The sequence below is a fragment of the Ambystoma mexicanum genome, chromosome 4q (genome assembly GCF_040938575.1).
Source record: "Ambystoma mexicanum isolate Mex_15411 chromosome 4q, UKY_AmexF1_1, whole genome shotgun sequence".
NCBI lineage: Eukaryota > Metazoa > Chordata > Amphibia > Caudata > Ambystomatidae > Ambystoma > Ambystoma mexicanum.
The window spans coordinates 643939836-643963910 of NC_090928.1; the positions used below are offsets into that span (position 1 = coordinate 643939836).

The 24075-nt window shown below is 45.5% G+C and overlaps 1 protein-coding gene and 1 non-coding gene across 6 annotated transcripts in view; both read right to left on the reverse strand.

Annotated features, from left to right (window-relative positions):
* EHBP1 (EH domain binding protein 1) overlaps positions 1-24075 on the reverse strand; it is a 2510899-nt gene that overhangs the window by 1098169 nt on the left and 1388655 nt on the right. The window lies entirely within an intron of this gene.
* LOC138468548 (U1 spliceosomal RNA) lies at positions 11141-11304 on the reverse strand. Its single transcript, XR_011268319.1, has one exon. It is a non-coding gene; the product is annotated as a U1 spliceosomal RNA (small nuclear RNA).

The window sequence follows — 24075 nt, forward strand, 5'->3', positions numbered from 1 at the left end:
AAGTCAACCGTCTTGGCTTACGTATAAGTATTCGGCATTAGGCCATGCTATTATATGCCCAGGTATTAGCATCATTTTTCAGCGGCTACAATGAAATGAAAAAAAACAATAAGTAGGGGAGGGAGGTTGATTGCCACCACTGTGTGGCCAACAGGAGACCGCGGGAGCATAGGAATAGATGCCCTACTGGCATGCTATGTGCCAGAACCCCCCAGCACCATATTGTGCGCACATAAACAAAGGCACCACGTGTGCCGGGGCCACGTCACACGTAAGGGTCAGCAGGGCCTCCATCCCTCCAGGCACTACGTGCCCCTGTGGAGCAAACCCTCTCTTTAAGGGTTAGTGATGGCAAATGCTGATCATGAGGGTCAATAGCGATGGTCCCTAGAGAATTGGAGGGCACAGGTTTGTCTGCCATTATGAAGAAGGGGAAATCACTGCCCATTCTGTCACACGAGATGCAGGTTTTTATAGCTTTTATTGGACAAACTGAAAATACTATACAGAGATGGAACATACCAAGTCCCTCAGACCTCTTTGCCAGATAGTGCAGTGTGATATGATTCCACTCTGTGAAAGTACAATGTGTTTTAAAAAAAACAAATATTACAAATGGTTTATTTTTCCGTTCTTCATTTTTAGTTACGTTATATTCAGTAAAATGTATTAAACTTTCATTGTCGGTGTTCTTCCTTTCTGCAGAATTATTTTAACTGTAAACCTGTTTGTACATGTCAATCCTTCCTTTTTTTTATCTATGAGACAAAACATTTATTACACTTCTACTTTCATCACTACAAAGATCAAAATCACAGTGGGAGCATAGTGAAATAATTAGGGATTACTCCTGTTTTCTAAAAGAAAGCGGAATTCTCGTACTAATGACTAGTAAGAACATGAAGTTCTCACAAGCAAGTTTGGGTGGGGAATACAAAGTGTTGCAACCCCAGTGTTTTTGCAGATTGTCAAAACTCAATTGATATTATGAACAAAAGAAGCTCTCAAAAACGTCATGCTTTAGTCCTTACTTTAATGATAAGGCTTCTACTCTACTTCGCAGGTTGCCTAGCGTTTAAGAGGCACTCACTGCAAGAGAAGTCAAAAGACGTGGACGACAATAATTAGGAGTGCCGACAGTGCTTGGATTTAGTTGGACATGGATTTCTGATGCCAACATTCCACACATAGTAAACCATGATAGTTATTGCATGTACTAACAGGCACGCCCGCCACTACATCCAAATCGCACTTTACAAGCTGGCTGACTGCCTTGCGAACTTCAAAGGCTTGCTACAACACAATCTAAAGGATTTACATACAATGTAACAAAGTATATGTCCGGGATGAAGTTGAACATGTCAATTAACAGACATTACAGGGATACATTTACCATACTTCATGTACACAGTGTGTGTGGGGAGAGGGAATAGGGTGTGTGGTCGTAGTAAATCCCTTGCACGACAAAAACGAATGAAGGCACATAATCATAGGTTTATGAGATAAATAAACAAATGTATAGTCGGACGATAATCCGATCAGGTCTTTTAAAATAAAATATGCACTGCGCTGTATACGACGATTACTCTTTTTCTGAGTGTTTGTAACTTTTTGCATTCAAGGAAAATGTAGGACAGGGAGCTGATGTAATCTTGGACAAATCAACGCATTTGTTTAAGTGTGTGGAAGTCAGGATTTGGGAGTACACATTCCACAACTTCGCCACATTGCCCTCCTATTTCCAAATCCAATCTAATTGCCAATGTTAGAACGCAGAATCCTGGGAGCTGTAGTCAAGAACCAAACAAGCCTGCAAAGCTTGCATCCTCACTCACATCTTTTATAGGGCCATATGCCATCAATAACGCACCAGAAATTCTCATAGGCTGTCTAGCTGAGAATCTCATTTACAATAATTTCTTCAAAGTACTATGGCACAAGCTAGCATAATCGCACTTAAAAAACATTAGCCGTGATTGGAAATCGCATAAATGCAATCTGATCCCCATCAGAATACATTGCAAAACATTTAAATTCCACACAAGCCGACATGTCTCGCATAACCTTACTATGGCCTTGATTCACTGAACCTTTTCCTATGGGATTGCACCATTATAAAACGCTTCTGTGAATCAGGGCCTAAATTTTTACCTTTCAAATACAAAATGTTTCTACTACCCTCTTTCCACACATTTAAATGGAGTCCGTTTGATTAAATACCTACATTTCCCTTCCACTTGGTTCCCCAAATTCCGACACGCTCGGAATCCTAAACTAAGTCTTGCACTTTCTTAATCCATGTCTTGTCAACCGCTCACGTTATCCTAAAGTACGTGATGTCATAATGGAATGTCATGATATGGAATGCATTTCAGAGTCAGGAGAAGGGGCTCGCTGTTGGTATTAAAGGTACTTACATTATTGCCTACCTTTAGTCTACTCATCTTTACATTGGCGACAAGCTCTTCTTCCACTGTACTCCAGGAGCCAGACCTCCACCCCACATGCCTTCTGTCTCCCGAACAAAATGCCAACCAGTACCTCTCTTCGGAGTACTCTGACCAAGACCAGCCCACGTATCTATCGCTGCCATTGCACCATTCTCCAAACTGGTAACTCCAGCCAGGGAGTCTGACCCTCCGGAACTCGTCCCCAAGTTATAGCACCATCCATAGATAAACTCCAAATTGCTAGCATCGCAGACCATGTACATGCCGGGTTGCATAGCGCCCCATTGTGCGACAAGACACTGCTACTCACCTTTCTCCCCTTCTACCACAAAAGCTTGCCATCCTCATGCGTGCCGCAGTGTAACGGTTTGAGAAGCCACCCTCAATAAGGGGAGTTCCTTCCCTCCCCACTAAAGTGGTTATTCAAGCAACTGTTTAACAAATTCTTTTTTTAGCCCCATCTCAGACACATCATGCCCCTTGGATCCCTCTGCCCTGAGCCAACAATGAGCCAAGAACCAGGCCAGTGTACAGGAAATACATTGGTATTTATTTAAATTAACAGTAATAGAAATTAGCACGAAAATGCCGAAAACACCACTTTATCCATAGCACAACACAATAAACTTCTCTCAGCATAAATACATCACAAAAGTGAGTTAAAAAGAACACAATCACAATTGTACAGTTTCTGCCAATTTCACTTCACGAAATAATTACACTGATCAATAATATAATTTTCGGCCAAACTTTTGGTTTAAAATTAACACAGGTTGATTTATCGCTTTGTTTTTCAGGCCCCCCACACCCCTGCTTTGGTCTATGTTGGGAATTCAGACAGAAAAATTGGAATGCTTTGGGGAATTTTTGATTTCAGCCTCCCCCCCCCCCCCCCCCCTTACTGAAAGGCCTGTGTTGGGGAAGCTGGATAAAAAGGTTGGACTGATTTAAGAAAAAATACACCCCTCTTCCTTAAAGAAGGCGGGGTCAGCTGAACAAAAAGGATTACCCAATTAAATTATAGGCTATAGTTTTCAGCGCACACTGGAAAGTGAGCTTTGTTAATTTGGAATTTTAACAAAGTTCACCCTGTGGTGTTCTGCCAACTGGGGAATTAATTAAATTAATATATTTGGTTCCATAGGCTAAGGAGTTTTGCCCCCCGCCCCAACCCACTATAAAGGGAAATTATTCAAGGCAAGCAGACTCCCCCCACCTTTTGGTTTTCCAGTATGTTAGTTCTACTTACATATTAAGCCTCTGTCTAAGGTTCAGGAAAGCAGCTGCATCTCAGGACACTTGGAAAGATAGGGCAGGGGTTTGGTCACTCCACTCTCAAAGATGGCCTTACGCTCTCAACTACAGGACCCAGCCAGCTTTGAGGCCTTCCTAGAAATAGACAGCTGCACCCAGATGATCTCCTCTGGTGTCTCCTTAGAGCTGTCAGATGGTAAGTTTCAGCAGCCTTCCTGATGTTCTGTCTCCTCTCTCTGTCCTCCTGTCTTTCTGCTTTTTCTCTCTCTCCAGTTTTTGTGTGTCCCCTGTCCTAGTGCAGTCCACCTTATATAGCAATGACAGCACCAATTTTAAAATCTTGGGGAAGTACCCTGCAATAATCCCTGCCACTAGGATTGGACAGTTACCCACTCCCTCCTCCCAACCCCGCCTCCAAGTCAGGATTGGTATAGGGTCTGGAGCACCATATGGCAATTCACATTTGTAATCGCCCCTATGTTCTCTTTCAACTTTCTGGCAAAAGCTAGTTATGTATCACAACTTCATAGTTTTACTAGCAACTGCCATACTAAACTTATTTTCTGATTTAGCTAATCCTGGAGAATTAGATACGCAGACCACCAAATCCGTACGATGTAGCATGGCCATGTGGCACATTTCTGCCATTTACAAAAAAAGCACAACAGTTATGAATATTTAAGTTATTAAGCATATCCCTTATTTCATGTTCCACCCGCTCACCAACTCTCACATTTGGACCATGTTCAGATCAGCCAGAAACCTAGTCTAACTGGCCATTACAGTTCCCAGAGTCACAGGTAGATGCATATTATATCCCCAAAATTACATAAAACAAAGTATACAAAAATTAAATCAATCCACATTATGGTTGCTGAAAAAAGGCCTAAATGAAAATAGTCCTTTTAAATTAATTGTGATTGTTCATGTGGGACAAATGGCAGTTTCTGCCTTCCGGTCATTTATTTTCACTGGGTCAGCCTGTGACCAGAGGTTTTTTTTATAAGTCTCTCTGAAGTTGGTAGTTTGCTCTTTGAAGTTGCAGCCCCTTTACATCTTTTGGTCATGCTTCAGCCGAGGTGAACTTTGTCCTGCAATAACTGCCTTGAGAGTCAGCAAGTCTGGGGAACACTGGGCTTTCAAAACCTTCAACAGGACATTTTATTGCGGTTGGTCATTAGATGGGAGATGTGAAATCCAGGCTGAGGGTGGGGGTTTTCCTTGTCATCTTTTGCCCTCAGCCAGCAAAAGGGTCTGCCTTGGGCTGACATTTTTTTCATGAAGACAAAGTGGCTTTTCAGATGTCACTGGAGTTGTGGGTGAAACGTTATAAATTTTGCTTTTGTCAGCCAACACATCATGTTTTGTTTTCCTGACATTGTTCTGTGAACAGCGATATTTTTTCACTTTTACTTTTGAAAGCCGTTTTTATTTGCACACACATGTGCAGGCCGTTTTTGCTTTCAATGCTTAAAAATTCTGTTTTACATGTGACAGGGATATTTGATTCCTCCTTTTGTAAATTAACATGCTGCTTGCCCATTGTTAATGACAGGTAGGCCCCTTTCCACATGGCTCTACTTTACTTGAAAAACCAAAATCAGACTGTTTTTTGTTTCAGTGTTTAAAATCTTTGCTATTCATGTTAAAGGGACTTCTGTTTGGGGGCCTTTAAATGCACCCCACAGCAGCCTGTCTGCTACTGTTGAGGAAGTGTGTCTATTTTATGGATACACTTGGTATGCAGGGGACCTTGTAGTTTTAGTTATTAAATGGGATCTCATATTCGGAAGAGCACCATAGTAGATATATGCTTCTCTTCTATGCTTACCCTTCGTAGGTGTTTATGTACCATCACATGCACCTTTGCCTCTTTAGCTTGGAGAAGGGTCGAGAAAGTATTCTATGCGTCTCCATACAGGTTTTCATCTGTAAGTAATTTGTTAGAAAACTGTCCACCACATACCATCTGAAGGTGACATATGCCTTTTGGGTTTGCCAATAATACAATTTGAAAATGTTTACTGTATTGAGTCTCTCTATGGACAGCCTGGGTCATTATTCAACAAGAGGCAAGACTACTCTTTCTCAGTCTCTTTTTATTATGCATAAAGGCTTTTTCTAATGTTTCCTTTTAAGACCAGGAGGCTGTCAACTGGTAACAGCCAGATGTCCTGGAACAGCCCAGTGAGCCCGATTCCCTGGCAACCGATCCCCACCCGCACCACCAAAAACAAAAATCTGACTTTGTGAATGATATATGATATGATAGGGCATTTATAACGTGCCTATACACAAGTGTTTCGAGGCGCGATGAGGCAAGGGAGGGGGACCAGGAGGAAGACAGACAGCGATCTTACTAGGCCAGGTGTCATTCAGATCGCGCAAGTGCATGGGAAGGGGGAAAAGTGCATTACATGGGATAGTAGAACAATAAGATAATAAAACGGCCACCAGATGGTGGCAAGTGCAAGGTAAGAGCAGACAAACGTGCTGGTAGGGGGACTGTAGGGATACAGAATAACAGTCCCCAGGTGCAGGGGTTGCCAGGGAGGCAGTGCAGGTGTGCAACTGGCGGGGCCTGGGCCCAAGATCAGAAAGGGCAGCCAGGTAACCAGTGCAGTTTCAGCCAGAAATTTTGCAGGGGAGAGGGGGAGAGAAAGCAGAAGCAAAGAGGAAGGTTTTGAGGTGCTTCCGGAACCGGAAATGGGTCTCCTCAAGTGTCAGGGAGACGGGAAGGCTGTTCCAGAGGGAGGTCCCTGCTGAAGAGAGAGATCTACCACCAACTCGTTGCTTGGAGAAGCGCCTGACCCTGAGGGAGTTGGAGGCCGATGAGCAAAGAGCTTGAGAAGGAAGATATTTGGGAAGAGAGAGAGTTGAAGGTATTGTGGCCCTAGGCCCCAGAAGGGCTTGTGGACAATGCAGAGGGTTTTGAACTTAATCCTCGTAACCACTGGGAGCCAGTGCAGAGATTTCAGCCCTGGAGAGATACGATCCCTGGGATTGAGACAAAGGACAAGTCTCGCAGCCCTGTTCTGGATAAGTTGAAGAGTGCGGAGAGTAGAGGTAGGCAGATTTAGATAGAGGCTGTTACAATCGTTCAGCCTAGAGAAAAACAGGGCTCTGGAGATGGTGAGCTTCTGGGGGAAGGAGAGGAAAAGAAGCAGGTGTAGCTGATAGTGTGACTTCTTAGAGATGTCAGAGATGCGAGGGGAGAAGGAAAGTGTGGAGTCGAAGATAACCCCGATGTTTTTAGCCTTGCAGGTGGGAGCAGGAAGAAGGCCAGGGAAGGAGGGAGTGGGTGTGCCAATGAGTAAAATCCCAGTCTTACTGGCATTAAGGCAGAGGTCATTGGCAGCACACCACTCCTGGATAGCAGACAGTGACTCAGAGATGAGGGAAGGCGTGGAGGAGGCCGAGGGGAGCCTGAAAATAACCTGGGTATCATCTGCATAGCACTGAAAGTTGGGGCAGAGAGCGGCGTTGCAGTGGGCAAGGAGTGCCAGGTATTGGTTGAACAGCCAGGGAGAGAGGTTAGATCCCTGGGGGACACCACAGGTAGAGAAAAAGATATCGGAGAGGAAGGACCCAAGTTGGACCTGGGAAGGTCAGTCGAAGAGAAAGAGGTCAGCCACGCCACAGCCTGACCAGTGAGACCCAGGTTATCACAGAGACGGCTGAGCAGGATGGCATGGTTGACGGTATCAAAGGCAGAAGAGAGATCAAGCAAGATGAGGACACACGGGGTGTTGGAGAGCAGGTCTTCACAGATGTTCAGGAGAGCAGTTTCCGTGCTTCTGGCAGCTCTGAAGCCAGACTGATGGTCATGAAGACAACCAACAGATTCAGTGTGGAGATTGAGCTGGGAGATGGCCAGTTTCTCCAGGAGCTTGCCCAAGAAGGGAGTGATGGAGATTGGGCGATAGTTAGCCTGGCAGGAGGGGTCGGCAGAGGGTTTCTTGAGAAGCGGGTGCACAAAGGAGTGCTTCAGGGGGGATGGGAAGACTCCAGTGGCGAAGAAGTGATTGCAGAAATCAGCCAGGGCAGGAGCCATGGAGTCAATGTGGTCCTTGATAGTTTCGGAGGAACAGGGGTGAACCTTCGATGAGACTTTCATAGATCGGACTTGTCTAGAAACCTCGTCTCCAGAGAAAAGGGGAAAGGCAGAGAAGGAGGCAGGGGGGGGCTGCAGAAGGGCCAGAGGAAGAGCAGGGAATTGAGGGTGGGAGGCGATAGGAGGAGAGTGAGGACAGGATGTCCTGGGTTTTTGAAATAAAGTGAGAAGCCAGTGCCGTGCAGAGGGCCTGGGAAGGTACAGGAGAGGTAGAGACTGCGGCAGGATTGGCTAGTTCCTTGCAGATTTTAAAGAGTTCAGCCGAGTTGTTAGATGCCACAGAAATGCGGGCTTGGATATGTAGGGAACCCAAGTGCCCGTCTTGCACATCTTAAACGAAAACGTAACACTTGTGTCCATTGTACTGAGAATCAAGAGCAAAACAAAAGGAAATACAACTAACAATGGCAACACTCCGATGCACTAGGAAGGTAGATTCTTAGGTGCATCATAAGTATGCTAACACATTGGTATAATGGGGTGCTCACATTCAAACTCAGAGAACTAGGGGGGCCACCCAACTCGGCGTACCTATCCCTAAGGAAGAACACCCTAGCCCTGGCGGGGGTGTCTCTCCCTGGGTAGCGCGTGGTGTATCGCCTACTAAATAGGTATAGAGGAGAGAGCTGTCCCTCAACCTTCTATACTGGTGGCTGTGTCCGGTGACAGACACATCATTGTCCAAAAAAAGGAAAGAAAACCGAAATTGAAAAATAAAAAATGGTATTCTCCAGACGGTTGAGCATTTTTCAACAGGATATGGATTAGATCTTGGGGCTGCTAGATCTAGAGGGTAGGTACAACCTGCAGAGCATACTTATGATGCACCTAAGAATCTACCTTCCTAGTATAACCGTTGTTGTTGTGTTACCATATGTTCTCCTTGTTAACGGTTTAAAGGACGATCACGGTTTTACCGTGTACTTTAGCTTTCCAAGCATTCCCTGATGTTTTCAAGTAACACTCCGATGCAGCCATAACATTCAATGAAAAGCAGCAAAAGGGAGATGAAAAAGAAAAACTTGATGTGGCCCACTGTACAGACCGACATCAACCCACAGGGAACACCATGCCACAATGTCACTTTTATGCCACATTGCAGAAGGCTGATCATTTACGCTTCAAAACACCACCACTACTGCTACCTCTGCATTGGACCAGCCTGCAGCAAGTAGACCAACCATTCACTCTAGGGAAGGGACCGCAGCTACTGCAGGGAAATTACATTGCTCTTTCAGTTGAAATACTGCCCACGCTATCTTTCCCACGCAGTCTGACCAATCCAGTGTATGCACTTTCATGCCTTTGCATCCCCAGCAGAAATACCACACAGTACATAGAGGCTTGTCAGAGGTTTTTGCAACATGGCGTACTGCAAATTCAATAAAAACGTTGAAAAGCTGGCTTTGTTTATCCATTTCAAAGCAATGGATTGGGAGCATGCTACCCCATCCACACTGAAGGCCACTCTAACTTACTGCCCTAAAAGCAGGTGATTCGTAATAATGAGCCCCTTGCTAGGGGAAATAGAGATGAATCTTAAAAAGTCATTGTCTGTTTAGACCAGGCTTGTCCAACCTTTTTGAATGTGGGGCCCAAGCATTAACTTTTTGTCACCCAGTGGGCCGGCGAGCCAAAAGTCAACAACCTCACCCAAAGCAGTATGTTAAAAAGCGATAGTGTGTGACCTTTGACACAATAGCATCACAGGCGGTGTCAGATAGCTTTTGGTGTCAGGTGCAGTGATCAAAAGTTAGTTGCTTGCGATTTCTTTCATTGTGTATGTGTTCATATTTTCCTGAAAAAGTGGGGGCGACCGAGCGTAGCAAGGGAGCTATAAGGATCTAGGGAGAGTCTGGGGGGTCCTCCCAACCCCCAAGAATTTGTTTTCAAATATGGGGTTGAAATGGTGCATTTTACAGCAGAAAAGGTGACCAAAAAGCCATAAGTTTACAATCAGTTCTAAAGGGGAACATGAAAATTCCATGTCAACAGCAGCAGATAAGAACATTTTACAACACATGTTAATGATCAATGTGTCCACAGTGTAAGACAGCACTGTCACTGATGTAACACATTGTCATGCTGGTAGTGCCCAAAATATGCCTCTGTAGCAACATGTCTATGCTAGCTGTTCCCAATTTAGGCCAGCGTTGTCCTGTACAAAGCATGACTAATGCTGCATGAGCATGTGCAGTGTGCCCAATGAATATACCAGATTATCACTGTAATTCACATTCATTACTTCTGTGTTAATGATTGATGCTGCCTGTGCAGTGTTGTGCCCTATACATATGGCAGCGTATCTCTCTAATACACATTCATTACGTCTGTGGTAATGAAATAAGCATAATCCAATTCAACAGATAAAATATGGAAAAAGCGATCACCCAAAGGTGAACCTAACGGAGTTACTTCAATAAGCAGATAATAGTTTTGACCAGTGTTTCCGAGTAAATATTCGTTAAAATCCACAATTTGCATCCCATTTTACTAAAAAAAAATATAAAAATAAATAAATAAAAAAACTCCCCCTTGGGTACTATTCAAACCGGGTGATTTCTGTTCGCCATAAGCAATGTTTTCTTTTGAATCACACCCAGCACAGCTCCCATCTAAAAGCAGTTGGGTGGCTGCATGTGTGTGATGTTAATAGTGGTATTTATTTATTCATGCAATGTTTGTGGGATACCTGTATATTTATTTATTTATGCAATGTTTGTGGGATACAGGTATCCGACAAACATTGCACAAGTAAATAAATAAGCTGGGTCCATGTATCCACCAAGCATTGCATAAATAAATATTAACCTGGGCGTCGACCCTCACTGCATGACCTTTCCAGGAGAAGGGGACATTGGAGTGTAAAACCTGACACAGGAAAAGCAGTGAGTGCAGGAGTTTCGAGAACATGTAGGAGTGATAGTTGAAGAAATGAGCGGCTGGTAGAGGAGATGAGGATGGAGGCTGTGACGTGGAGCAGATAGGAAGAGAAGAGGAGGAGAAAGTGGGGCAAAATGTGAGGTGAAAAGAGCAGTTGAGGAACAGAACGAGGAGGAGGCCAAACGAGGGGAGGAACAGGAGGCTGCAGCAAAATACATTCTGCCACAAGACCAGGGGCTCTGTCTGCAACCAACCTAGCAGGCCCAGTGCACACTTTACCTTTTCTTTCTTTCACCAATAAATGTGGCCTCTGGGCGCCCGAGCTGCTTAGAGCTGGCCCTCTTGACTGCAGCAAAATACATTCTGCCACAAGACTAGGGGCTCTTTGTGCAACCAACCTACTCACACACGTGACTTTTTCCTTCTTTCACCAATAAATCAGGGGAAAGCGCGAACGCAGTCCCCCACTACCAGAAATAATGCAGTTGAGTATCCCACATATGGTGACATTGCAGGGATCAGCAAATCCGATGTGCAATGGATGAGCCTCATCCTGGGAGATCTGCCTTTCTGATCACAGATTCTCCCCTGCCAGGTAAGTATGAGTTGCAAGCAAAAGGGCAAGGGTTGGGCCTGTTCTGGAAGCCCCGCTAAGGAAGTGTGAGAAGGCAGGCCCTCACCCAACCCCAGCCCTCCCGGAAGCCCTGAGCATCTGCAGAGCTGCCTGTCCCACGTGTACGGGGAAGCTCCGGTAGGCAGAGCCCAGCAGAAGAGGCACATTGTAGCATAGTTCCTTTCCTCAGGCCCTGCTTGGCCCGAGATTTGCAAAATTCAGGCCTGGCCGCCTGCCAGCAGGCCCAGTCAGAATGCGAGCAGGCCCGGTGCAGTGTGCCCACTGGCATGTCAGCCCCAGACAGGTCCATGGCCCTCCTGGACCGACAGTTCACCCCGCTTAACAAGAGCGTCTCAGGTGGGAGGCCCCCCAGCAGGACACGGCAATGCCATGAAGGCAAGGCCCGACCGTGCCCGATTGGTGCTCGGATGGGGACGGCGGTGGCAGCTGGTAGCCAGGCGCTCACCCCCCCCACCAGCCCCCAGAAGCTGGCTGGGCCTTCTTAAGGTTGGAGGGCCTGGGCGCGAAAACACAGCCAGGGCAGGGTGGCTTCAAGAACAACAGGGGCACCTGATATCATGGGGTGCACAAGTTAGGCGCCTGTGCACTTCACCCCTCCAGTCAATGCTTGCCCTCTTGACTGCAGCAAAATTCTGCTACAAGACCGGGGGCTCTGTGCACAACCAACTTACTCACACACGTGACTTTTTCTTTCACCAATAAATACATCAGGGCTGTGGACCCCTGGGCTGCTCAGGGCTGGCCCTCTTGACTGCACCAAAAGAAACTCTGATACGAGACCAGGGGCTCTGTGCGCAGCCAACTTACTCACACACGTGACTTTTTCTTTCTTTCACAAATACATCATGGCTGTGGACCCCTGAGCTGCTCAGGGCTGGCCCTCTTGTCTGTAGCAAAAGAAACTCTGATACAAGACCAGGGGCTCTGTGCGCAACCAACCTACTGACAAACGTGACTTTTTCTTTCACCAATAAATCAGGGGAAAGTTGCAAGCAAGAGGGCAGGGGTTGGGCCCGTCCTGCAAGCCCCGCTAAGCGAGGTTGAGAAGGCAGGCACTGACCCAGCCCCAGCCCTCCCGGAAGCCACGACCTGATTAATTTATTTATTTATGCAATGTTTATCGGATACATGTATCCGACAAACATTGCATAAATAAATCTGCCGGGACCACATATCTGACAAACCTTTCATAAATAAATAAATTAACTGGGTCATGGCAGAGGACTGTAACTGTCTCTGGTGACCCCTTGGCGTCAAAAGAGGCAGTAACAGTCCCCCGCCACGACCCGGTTTATTTATTTAAGCAATGTTTGTCGGATACAGGTACCCGACAAACATTGCATATATAAATAAATCTGCCTCGTGGGCCACATAAAATGGCTTGGAGGGCTGCATTGTGGCCCGCGGGCCATATGTTGGACAACCCTGGTTTAGACAAATACCATCTACCCAAAATAAGCGTCACCTTAGAGAGGCATCGGTTCTTCACCAGAGTCCCGTAGCATGGCGAGTCCATTAAAGGAATGGTTCGTCCAAAAATTATTATTGGCCCAAAAGATGGTCAATCTCTTACACACTCTTCGAAAACAAGCTCAGTGACCAAGGTAACTAAGCTCCTGCCCCCAACACGGAACCCCAAAGCATACTCCGCCCCATTGGCAACCAACCAATGAGGACTGTGGCATGCCCAGAGTTTCAAAAGGTAGGACCACTGCATGCAGCGTACAGTATAGTAATCGAGCAGTGTCTTTACACTCCTGGCCGATGCCTTTGATCCCTCTTCTACACCTCCATTTTCAGCAGATCCCGCACGCACGGGTGTTGTGGTTTCAGGGCACTTCCATCAAGACTGTGGAAATGCCTTCCCGCCTAAATATCACACACATTTCCGATCATCTCTCATTCTGTGGAGCCCTAAATACCTGTCTCTTGAAGAAAATCGGCTTCTTCCGAGTCCACCTTAGTGGTGGATGCTGCGCTCTATAAACACTCTACATAAACAATAAATAGAAATTCAAATACCGCCACAAAAAAAACACATAAATAAACAAGAGGGAACGGAACGCCACCCCTTTTTACTGTGGCAAGCGCATTTGCTATTTCACCAGAAAGTTCGCCTACATTGGCCAATGATGAAATGCACATCTAGAGTCCTACTTTCATTGCTATGGTCTAACCATTGCACTTACTTTTGGTGCAGAAACACTTGCTGCTCAAACAATGGAGTCTCATACATTTTCTAGGGTGTTTGTTGCAAAATAACACTCTCTGCGCGTAGCGAAAGACCACATATTCGCATGCCTCTGTGCATTAGGTTCACCCGTGCTACCGAATGACTGCTTGCAAAGCAGCGCAAGAGTTGGCAACTGTCAAACATTTTACAGCTCAATTATAATTACTGGCCAAGTTGAAGCACGCTTGTGCGTCAGCTGCAACCTCGGGATGTTTGAATGAACAATTATCCTTTGCATTTAACTCTTTGTAACATCTTTAACTTTTGCTGTCGATTTTGAATTCCGAGCTTGCATAACATACAGAGCTTTGGGTATACCCTCTGCAAATGCATGCTGGTAAAAGAATCCTTGTGCTTGGCAATGAAAACACACTTTTCCTCCAAACATACTAACAAGTAGTCTTCTACAAACGAAGTTGGTCTTAAAAACAGAAAGGGGCGAGGGGGTATACAAGTACTGTTGAATTTCAGATAGGATTACACGACAAATGCACATTTCTTAAAATATGTATTCTATATATAAAGCACTGTACAACTGGGGTGCGCGTGACGCATCAAAGAGTAGTGATGGACGCCAAATCGAGTTACATCAGAATATGGCAGTGAGCAGGCGCTTAAGAGACTTGAACATTTGGAGAATTGGCAACTAACAAAACGCGGTCCCGACGTTTAGGGAGGTTACGATTTCAATAGATAGAAGCATGAAAGAAGAAAAGCCGGAGAATACATGAAGAGGACTTGGCACGATGGTGAGGGAGTACGGGAGCGAGACGAGGGAAGGAGGATTTGACATGAATATAGTACAGAATAACGCTTAAGTGACCTTGTAAAGGAAAAGAGATGAGAAGCAACCTAAGGTAAGCAGTGAGATTAGGCGAGGCAAATAGAAGTTGGACAAAAGAACAAGCACAGCATTTAACAAAGATGGAAAGCAAGAGAGAGCAAAGAGTAGGAGTAAGGACAACTACGTGGAATAGCCAAGTTGTGTGAACAGAAGAGTATGCATGCATACAAAGAAAGTGAAACAAGGTCGTATGTGGCCAACAGACTGCACAGAGGAATCAGTCCAAAAGACTTGCAGGGTACAACTTAACAAAAGTTGAAGTGTGATGCATTTGTGATTAAGTTCCATTCATAGAACCACTGTTTTACATATGCAGCGACCCACGGGCGGGCCTAGGATGTACTGTGGAGGTCATGTCCATACCACTCCAGCATTAGCACCGAGTGCATGCAGCACGGTAAATCCTGAAGGCTGGACCAAAAACAAGAGGCCAAAGGGATTGAGTTACCATCGTTTGGATTCCTAGGAGAATTTCTTGTTTGGTGAATTACTATAAAATGGGCAAGTGTTAGCATCCCGTCCAATGAGTGAAGTTTCCTCCATGGATCGTTTGTGTATAAAGGGCCAAGCAGCACCCACGCAAGGAAAGTGGAGCTAAATTTGGCACCAGTGTGTCCATTACAGCGCGTTACTCCTTAACCCACCACCTTCTACTAACAACACCCAAATCATTTTTACTCATTAGAAATATGAACAAAAACTCATGAATGGGGCTGACTTAACTGTGATGAATGAGGATGTCCCAAGACTAGTGTTTCCGTTTTAGGACATTTTCATTTCTCTGCCTCACACCTTCTAAGTCATCCGCCTCACTCATCACACTTCATTCTCATGTGCTTCACATTAATGTACTATATTCCTGCAACTGTGTATAATATTCACATTCATACAAATCAATACACTAATGGCATTCAGAAACGTTTGTGTTCACTTTTCACAATACTTTCAGAGACTGGCGTGTTTCATGCCTTACAGAATGATAAACCTTGCCTGAGTTGTGATGACTGAGGAGGAGTAGGAATGATGACTGAGGAGAAGGCACAAAGAGAACTAAAGTGGAATAGGGATGACTCATGCATGGCTTGTGAAGAGGAGCATCAATGTATGAGATTCGAGGATGACAAGTGAGGACTGCGGAGAAAGAATGATGACTGAGCAGGAGGAATGATGACCAGGGAGAAGAAAGGTTTGTCTGAGGTGTGTGAATGCTGACTAAGGACTCAATGATTACTAAAGAGTAATAGGGATAACCGATGCATGAGTTGGGAAGAGGAGCATTAAGTTATGGTATGGGACAGCAATTGATGACTGTAAAGACTGGAGTGGGGTATCTGTATTTATGGCCCCTATACAGTTGGGGTAGAGGCACAGAGCGCCCCAGCCAAGGTTCTTCAATTGTAGCAATGGCCGAGCAACAGAGGCTGAGACTCAAGAGATGTTCTTGGGTACAGTGAATCCCCAATCCCCCACAAAGGAATGTTCACACACTATGCTATGTACCAACACAGTGCATTTATATAAAATAGGACTTTGTACTCAGACACCACTATCCTAATAATGGCAATAATATAGACACTATGTGGTACCACAATATACTTAGATTCAGTATAAATGTATAAACTGCTGACAGTTAATAAAAAGCATGAGCATTCTAAGCAAGGTGTAACTTCATAGATTACTGTAGGAAGGGATGTTTGATTTGGAACATTGGTAGAATGCTTTCTTTAGAGTAGATATACAATACTGTGTGAGGACCCCCCCACCCCCTTCACCTCAGCAACCTGTAAGGAAAGGTTAAGGTGTACTTTATCTTATATATTACAGCCCAGTCCAAATATGTTCAATAATAGTCTGCTTCTCTTTCTACCGATTGCACTACCCTCAAAGTACCTGGGAAGCTACAGGAGAACAGGATCCAAGACAAATCTTGGACCCCTGGATGAATACTGAGGATGGAAGATGTTATTCCTTGTCACAGTACCGTGGGTGCCTTGGCAGGCGAAGTGGCGGATTTTCTTTGCTTTCCTCAATGAGATCCCTCCAGGATGGACCCCTCTTGGAAGGAGTCATCACTGGGATGTCGAGAAAAAGAGAATAGAGCAGTGTCAGAAAGGCAGCACTTTCGGTCTTCGCTGTGGTCTCCACAGGGAGGTCATTACTCCAGCTGTGGATGTCCCACGAAGGTGAAACTTGCTGTGGCCCTCGACAAGGCGTGGCTTAACAAGATAAGGCCCTTTGTGGGCTTAGAGGACTTTCAGTGGCTGGCGATGGGTGCAGTGGCAGAGGTTAGTTTTGGGGTTTTGCGATTTACAGACTTTCGGTTCTTCGTTGCTGCAACCGCAACACAGACCTCAGGACGTCGTCTTTGGATTTTGGTGGCGGGAAACCCACTGGCAGACACTCCACTGCAGGCAGCGACCCAGGACCTTCTCCAGCGTGGACAAGTAGGAAGATGTCATGGCAGGGATGCCGCTTGAAGGATTCTTCAATGATTTGGAACTTTCGCAGCTCCGGGGTGTCAAGCAGCACTATGCCAGGGTACCCCCTCTTCCGGGCGATACTCAGCAGCTTGGCTTCCAGCGGTCACGAACACTCCTACGGACCCTGCACAGTACAGATGAATTTCTTGGCTTCAGGATATTCAGGCACTCCTCTTCTGGACCCACAAAGATCCCTTCTCTTGACAGCAGGCACACAGGACTGGCTTCCAGGACACTTCGGTTGAAGAACAGCAGTTGCACGATGTTCCCACGCGGCTACGGGAAGAGGTCGCCTATCCAGGTACTCTCTGGTTCAGTCTGTGTATCCGCACAGCAGTTTTCGGATTTGATGAAGAGAAGCAGCCGCAGACTGCTTCCTCCAACTGGATTCCACGATGCAAGCTTAAGATGACTTCAGTTTCTGGTTTCTTGTTACAGCTTCTGACAAGGAGGCGAGTGTGAGGCCCCCTGGTATACAAAACACTCTCCATTTACTCAGGCTGAGCCAGGCTCAGCCAGCCAAGCACACACAAGTGCATTCATGCAGGCAGCACCCAATCAGACTCACAGGAATTTAGGCTATTCACCAGAAAACAGACACCCAAAACACAGCATGTGGATTAGGTGCTACTTCCCCACCTTCCAGTGCACCATGCTGTATTCATTGCAGTTAGGGCTTCAGGCATTGTGTCACACAACCAAACACAGACAACCCAGAATGCATATTGACCACTCACTCCATTCCTGTAGGCTTCACCCCAAGGGTGTACCTACAACAAACAACCCCTGGATCCAACCAGTCTGGCAGGAAGCAGGCCCAGAGCCATATATGGTCCTTCCACCCAACAGCCATTCTGGGGACAAGGACAGGACTTTGAGAAACAAGGGGGTAAGTCAAAAGAAACCCAGTGGCCATCTTGCCTTTGTGTAGGAATCCATTGATTCCTATGGCAGTGCCCGGTTATCCCAAAAATGGATGATACCTAGAGCCACTGTCCCATCAGCATGTAGCTGCAACCAGCCCATACGCTGCTCTGTGGGCAATAGACATGTGCCCAAAAACAAACTAGAGGTACAGGGTTGCACCCCTACCCACGGGTAGTGTATCCCATGGGTCTTGGTCCACCAAGAACCAGTGGTCGATGTGAGTGGGAGCGGTTGGAAGCGGCGCTCCTCTACTTTAAAAAAAAAGTTTTCCTGTTCCTTTACTTTTATTTTAAAAAGAAACTGTTCCGGAATGGTTTAGTTTTAAAACATACGTGTAGGAAGCAATTGAAACTTGGACTTCGGCGCACTTCACGTTTCCTTAAACAGAAGGTGCTTTTGTTTGGGGGTTTGCATTGTGCGTGTGAGAGATGTTGGGGTTTGTGGAGAGTGGGGACAGGCCAGCAGGGAATATAGTTCCACTACTTCTTTTCGTACACTTCAACCACTGCCAAAAACAAAATGAAGAGGTGCACTACCAGGGGTGCAAACGGGACTCATGTGCAAAAAATAAGCAGAACACACAGAATAAAGAGGTATAAGACAAGGAGGACCTGTGCCTCCAATGCATTTACAGCATCACAAGGAGGGCAAATGAGGATTCAAGGATGGTGTATGTGGAGGACAAATGATAATGTCCTAAAATGTACAGGTTGTGATGAGCGAGGGGGGGGGCATGGGGGTGGAAGGGGAATGAAGTACGAGAAGAAGTGAAGAGTGACAACTGATGAGTGGAATGAAACTGGGGAGTAAAAGAAGATAAATGAAGAGTATGGAATAGGAGAGAGGTGGAAAACCCAAGATGTCCTAAAATGGATGCTGTACCCCTAGGCACAGACTGAGCAGGAGGACCTCTTTACTTGGGTGAAAAACGACTACATAGCTCAACGAGAACTTCCCCCACAGCCTTCAAAGCAACTAAACACTGCAGTAACAACTGACGGAAGGCCTTGGTGCTGCTGCCATTAGAGGGGATTCTTTGTGTGGAGGTGGAGAAAAATGACTGGTGAATCTAAAAATGGAGCCTTCTCCAATAAGTTACAGTATCCTGTGGTAAGCTGAAAACTGCACGTGGTGCAGAAAGTGACATGCAATAGGTCTGCCACCTTTAGCAGCAATGCGTGCTGTTACATTATGAGGAAAGCACTGTTCTGTAACACTCTCATGGTCAGCCCTTACCAGTGAACAAAGACTCTACCAACCTGCTGAATGGCTGAACACAAATATAAAAGAAAAAAAAAGCAAGTAGTCGACAGACCTCCACTTTTTCTATGCAGGGCCAATCTATGCAGGTAAGTGTGACCAATGTCCAGGAGTGTAGATCTACAAAACATGGCTGGAGCTACAATGTGAACACTTAAACCACATTCTAACATGAGGACTGGAGTCAGCAACACTAGCTCTGAAATGTACAAATGCCAAGAGTTCTCTGGATCAGGTCCGTGCTTCGTCCATACAGAAAATCCAGATGCAGGCCTGGGCCAGTGCTTAAAGTGAAAGTGGCTGGTACATTCCTTGGCCATCCTCTACTGTCAGAGGAAATAATCTACAATAGATAATGAAAGATATTCCAAACCCAAGAGTACCTTTTTGGTGTTTTCATTACCGATGTACATATGAGAACTATGCGGTCACTTGGCAAAAAAGCTAGATATGTGCATGTCCTTGTATCTCAGACGCGCCTGTGTGTCTCTGGGACCTGGCCAGGAGATGCATGTAGTGGTATAAAACCCCCCTTCTTCTCGCCCAAAGCCATGCCACTTTATTTAGTTATGTTGAGATTACCAGGCAGGCAACCAGATTATTGCATCTTGTTCAATGACAGCTCGTTTATTGGTGATTTGTAAGTGCCTGCACGAAGCTGCTTAAAATGACGTCAAGGTGGGAGAGGACGGAACCAATAACACCTTTTCAGCTGTACACGAGTTTGCATGCCTAGGTAGGCCGGAGTGAATAAGGATAGGGTTGCACACTTCTTGAGCAGGTCAACGCATTTCAGTGCCTCCAGTTCCGCAGTACAGGAGGAATGACATATCGCCTAGAAATGTGGTAGAACAGGTTACAGAATAGGGTTCGAATATCGGTCACACCACTCATCAAGGCAAGGCCTAACAGAAGAATTAAGTCTTCCACTGTTTGTGGACATTCCAGACAGTCCTGGTGAAGTCTCAGCACAGTTCCCAGGTTGTTACAAGCTCCAGCTCCTGCAGTGTTCAAGGCATTCCTGCTCATTGGGCACATCCCCCAAGGTTGAGATTGCCTTAAAAACATGATTTTGGTGCATTTAAACAAAATCATAATCTTCTACGACACTTTTACAATGTTTATAAAACACACATTTTTCCACCATAAACTGCATCACCATTTTACCTTGCACAGCCACACGTCACAATAACCTACACATAAGCACACCCCTTCACCATCCACAATCGCACCACCAATTACCGTGATATGGTCCCCTTCAGTCTACAACTACACATCACCCCCTACAGGCCACACATTACAACACACTCCACAAGCACAGGCCATATGCGTACCACTACACATCACATGACACTCCAGAGCTCCACTGGGACAAACATACCACCAACTGGTACACCTCCACAGCTCACATCCAAAGCATAATAAAGCTCCACAATTATGCAACATAACGCATCACATCTCTGCTTGCCAGTCTTAAAACAAATCTCCCCAAGCCACCCCCCCTTCATCATTAACCCGACAACCAGCATTTCAATGAGAATTTCACTTCTATACCATCATCATGCTCCACAGCTCGCTACTACACTACCATTGTGTCCTCACCACCATACCTCTCTGCAATGCCACCATTCCCCATGCCCCTTTTGCTTATAACCCGTCCATCATTTCAAAACCACCATTTTCCAACTACTCCATTACGATCAACTCCCCCCCCACACAACTTAAATGGTCACTCCACTTTCATTCCCACACCAATATCAACCACAACTCCATCACCTGCGCCACTATCTTTATACAACCCACGCCATAAAACACTAACCTCCACCACCCTCTGGATTGCCTCCAAAAGTCACATCCAGTTCCCCAACCTCCACCCAACTTCACTCCATGCCCAACCACGCTCTGCAGCATACCTTTCAAACTCACACTCAAATCAGCACACCACCTGACCTTCATACTTTTCCTTATCACCACAAATTAAGAAATGCGGGACAAATCGCTGGGCTTCATCACTTATCCCCAGAGTCGAGCCTTTCCTTGTGAGGCTAGAGAGGTGGGCCTGCCATGCAATATTCCTCCTAGAGGTGGTGGTAAGCAGGACCTCACAGGGAGAGACTTCCCTCTAGGGGATAATGACTGCCATTCCATTAAGGAACTCCTTTAAACCCATTTTGTTGAACCATCAATTACATTGATGCCTCAAAGAAGTCCATCAGAACAAGCCACTATTTGCTATCAGTGGCGGCTAGTATGTTTGGGCGAAGGGGTGCAGACCTCCCTTTTCTGCATAGAGATGTATGTTATCCCGACCTTTAAACAGTGACGTGCTAAATGAGCAGACAGTGCAAGCACCCTTCAACTCAGGCTTGTGTGTTCATACAGTAGGGATCCTGATTTGTAAAACCTGGCATTTTCAAAACCTGATTTCAGCACCACACACTGAATGTTGGTGGAGCACTGAAAGCAAATTTTTTAAACTAGGCGCATGAACCCTCTGAGTTATCCCTCCAGCTAACCCGAAGGACTCATTGGAGTGTAAACATAACCTCAGTTCATGTACGGCATGATACTTGCTTATTATAGATATGCATGCTGAAAACTGTGCTTATATAGAAAGAATGGGCGTGGGCGCTAAAAGCAAAGATTAGGGCGTTAGGTACGGCCACAATCATTCACTTATCTGAGAAACATTGAGAAAGGGCTGTATCCCCGAAACAAAATGTAATGAAAACGTGACTTCCAATCAAAGAAACATTGGCAATTCCATTAGGCCTGCCTTTTTAAATGTACATTTTCTTGTCCTGTGGGGAAGGGCAGGCTTAAGAAAAACACCTCTTACACTCTACATTTAAAACGCCAGAACTGTTGGCTTTACTAATGTTAGTTCTCTGTGGTGGCTTTTCTCAAAGGAAGACTAGCCCTGCCCCACCGAAAAACTGTTACTACACACGTCTTCAGCCATGACCCCAAATATGTAACCAGAGAACGGCCTCAAATATCGTTATCCTCCATCAACCCTGTTGGCAGTTTTTGTCTTTTTGGTTGGCAAGTTCCTGTCCGCGGCACAGTTTTCTGACAGGCTTGGTTACAGTTTTGTAACGTGTCCCACTTATGGTATGATAAAGCAAAATGACACCCCTTTCCCAAGTAAAGCAATCGTGCCCATCAATGTAAAATCCAACGAGCACCTACAAATGTAAACTTTGGCTTCACCAGTGCTTAATAATTTTTAGGGTACAAACATTCCAGATTGCCGGACTCAGCCCTCTATATTTGTAGTTGTTTTTAGAACTACAGTTAAAATTAGTTGAAATTAGATTTAAGTCCGAGCTGGTGAGCAGAAAAAATGCAATACTCTGCAGGGGCATTAACACACCGATTACAGACCCTGCTTATTTAAGTAGCAGGGATTGTATCACTCAATGACATTGACAACAAACTCCCATTTGCAGGGATGAAACTGTCAGTGGGGTATATATTGGTGTCTCTAACTGTCCCAAGATAAGTATCCTCTAAGAAGCTCACCTAGAATAGGGGCACACATCTGGTACTACAAGGCCGTTAGGCCTGAAAGTTGATAACTGAGTGCATGCATGTTAATGTGTGTGCATGTTAGCGAGTACAGTCTCTGAGTGTGCAGTGTGAATCTGTGTGGAGAGCTGGTGATCGCAGCAGGGACCTCGGGGGATGATGAGATGGGATAAAGTGCCAGTTGGTGTTGGCAGTGAAACTTGGACAACACTGGCATGTTTTCTTACAGAGACATACGTTAGGGGTGGTTAAACAAATGGCTTTTCTCCAATATGGGTTAAAGTATGGCAAAAGGCAAGTCTCTTCTAAATCGCTGGTTGACAAAATCTATTGAAATAACAACTTAATAGGACAGTTTCTCTTTAACACACCACTTCAAAATGGGTTTCCTGGTTTACTCTCCTGCCACGAATATCTCCCTTTTGACTCATGCAAATCCCCTGGTGTATTCTCCGGTCAGGTATTTCTTTCCACAAAGGGTCACTACCGGGTCTCTCTGCAACATTCACATTCTTCTTAGGTATTACACATCTCCTTCACTAGCACAATTTTGCTAACTTCAGTTTTTACTTGTGAAAATTTCCCCCATACTGACATATCATATATGAGGGTCTGTTCAAGCTCTGCCTGTCAACGTTTCTTTCAACACCCCTTGGATATGCTTGTTCCAGGTTTTCCCCAACTGACATCTCATATCAGGAGAATTGTACCATGTTTGCATTTGCCGTTTAATTCTATTTGGTCGGTGTCACAAATGCTTCCCAAATGTTTGTTAATGTATTTGCACGTCCCAGGGACCCCTACTCGTTTAGGTTGACTTACCGGTGGTTCACCGTGCTGCTGCAAGGAGGTACAAAGATTGAGCAAGCTTCCCCTTCTTGGCACATTCTCTTTTGGTTCCCGTGTAGGCGTCAGCTCTTTGCCGATGGATCACTGCCGCTCTGCAGGACCGTTACTCTCGTAGTCCTGCTGCGCATAGCTATCCTTCTCTTCATCCGAGTTCCTCCTCTACGGTTCTGAACGCCTCCAGTTCGTTACCATCAGATGCATCACACTGTTCCCATGGCTCCTGTCTTTAAGGTTGGCTCTGGTCTCACTTTCTGCTCTGCACATTCTACACCTGTCTCCTCTCGCCTTATATGTTCTGTCAACTGCAGGTGGTTTCCAGGTTTAAATGTCCTGCAAAGGTGACTTGGATCTTGACAACTAGACTGCACGTTACACGTTACTTTCCTCCACCTTGACTCCTTACTCCTCTTCCTCGTCTCAGTACCTGAGGCTTTCAGGGACTTGGAGTCCAAGGAAGTTTCAAATGATTCTAAGTTACATTGTTGAACAGTTGCATTTAAATTACAAGTACCATAAACATTAGATGTTGGATATGTTCTAGGATTACCAAGTACACAAAGAATGAATAGGGTTTTGTTTGAACAAAGTAGTTTTCAGAGTTTTATAATGAAATGGT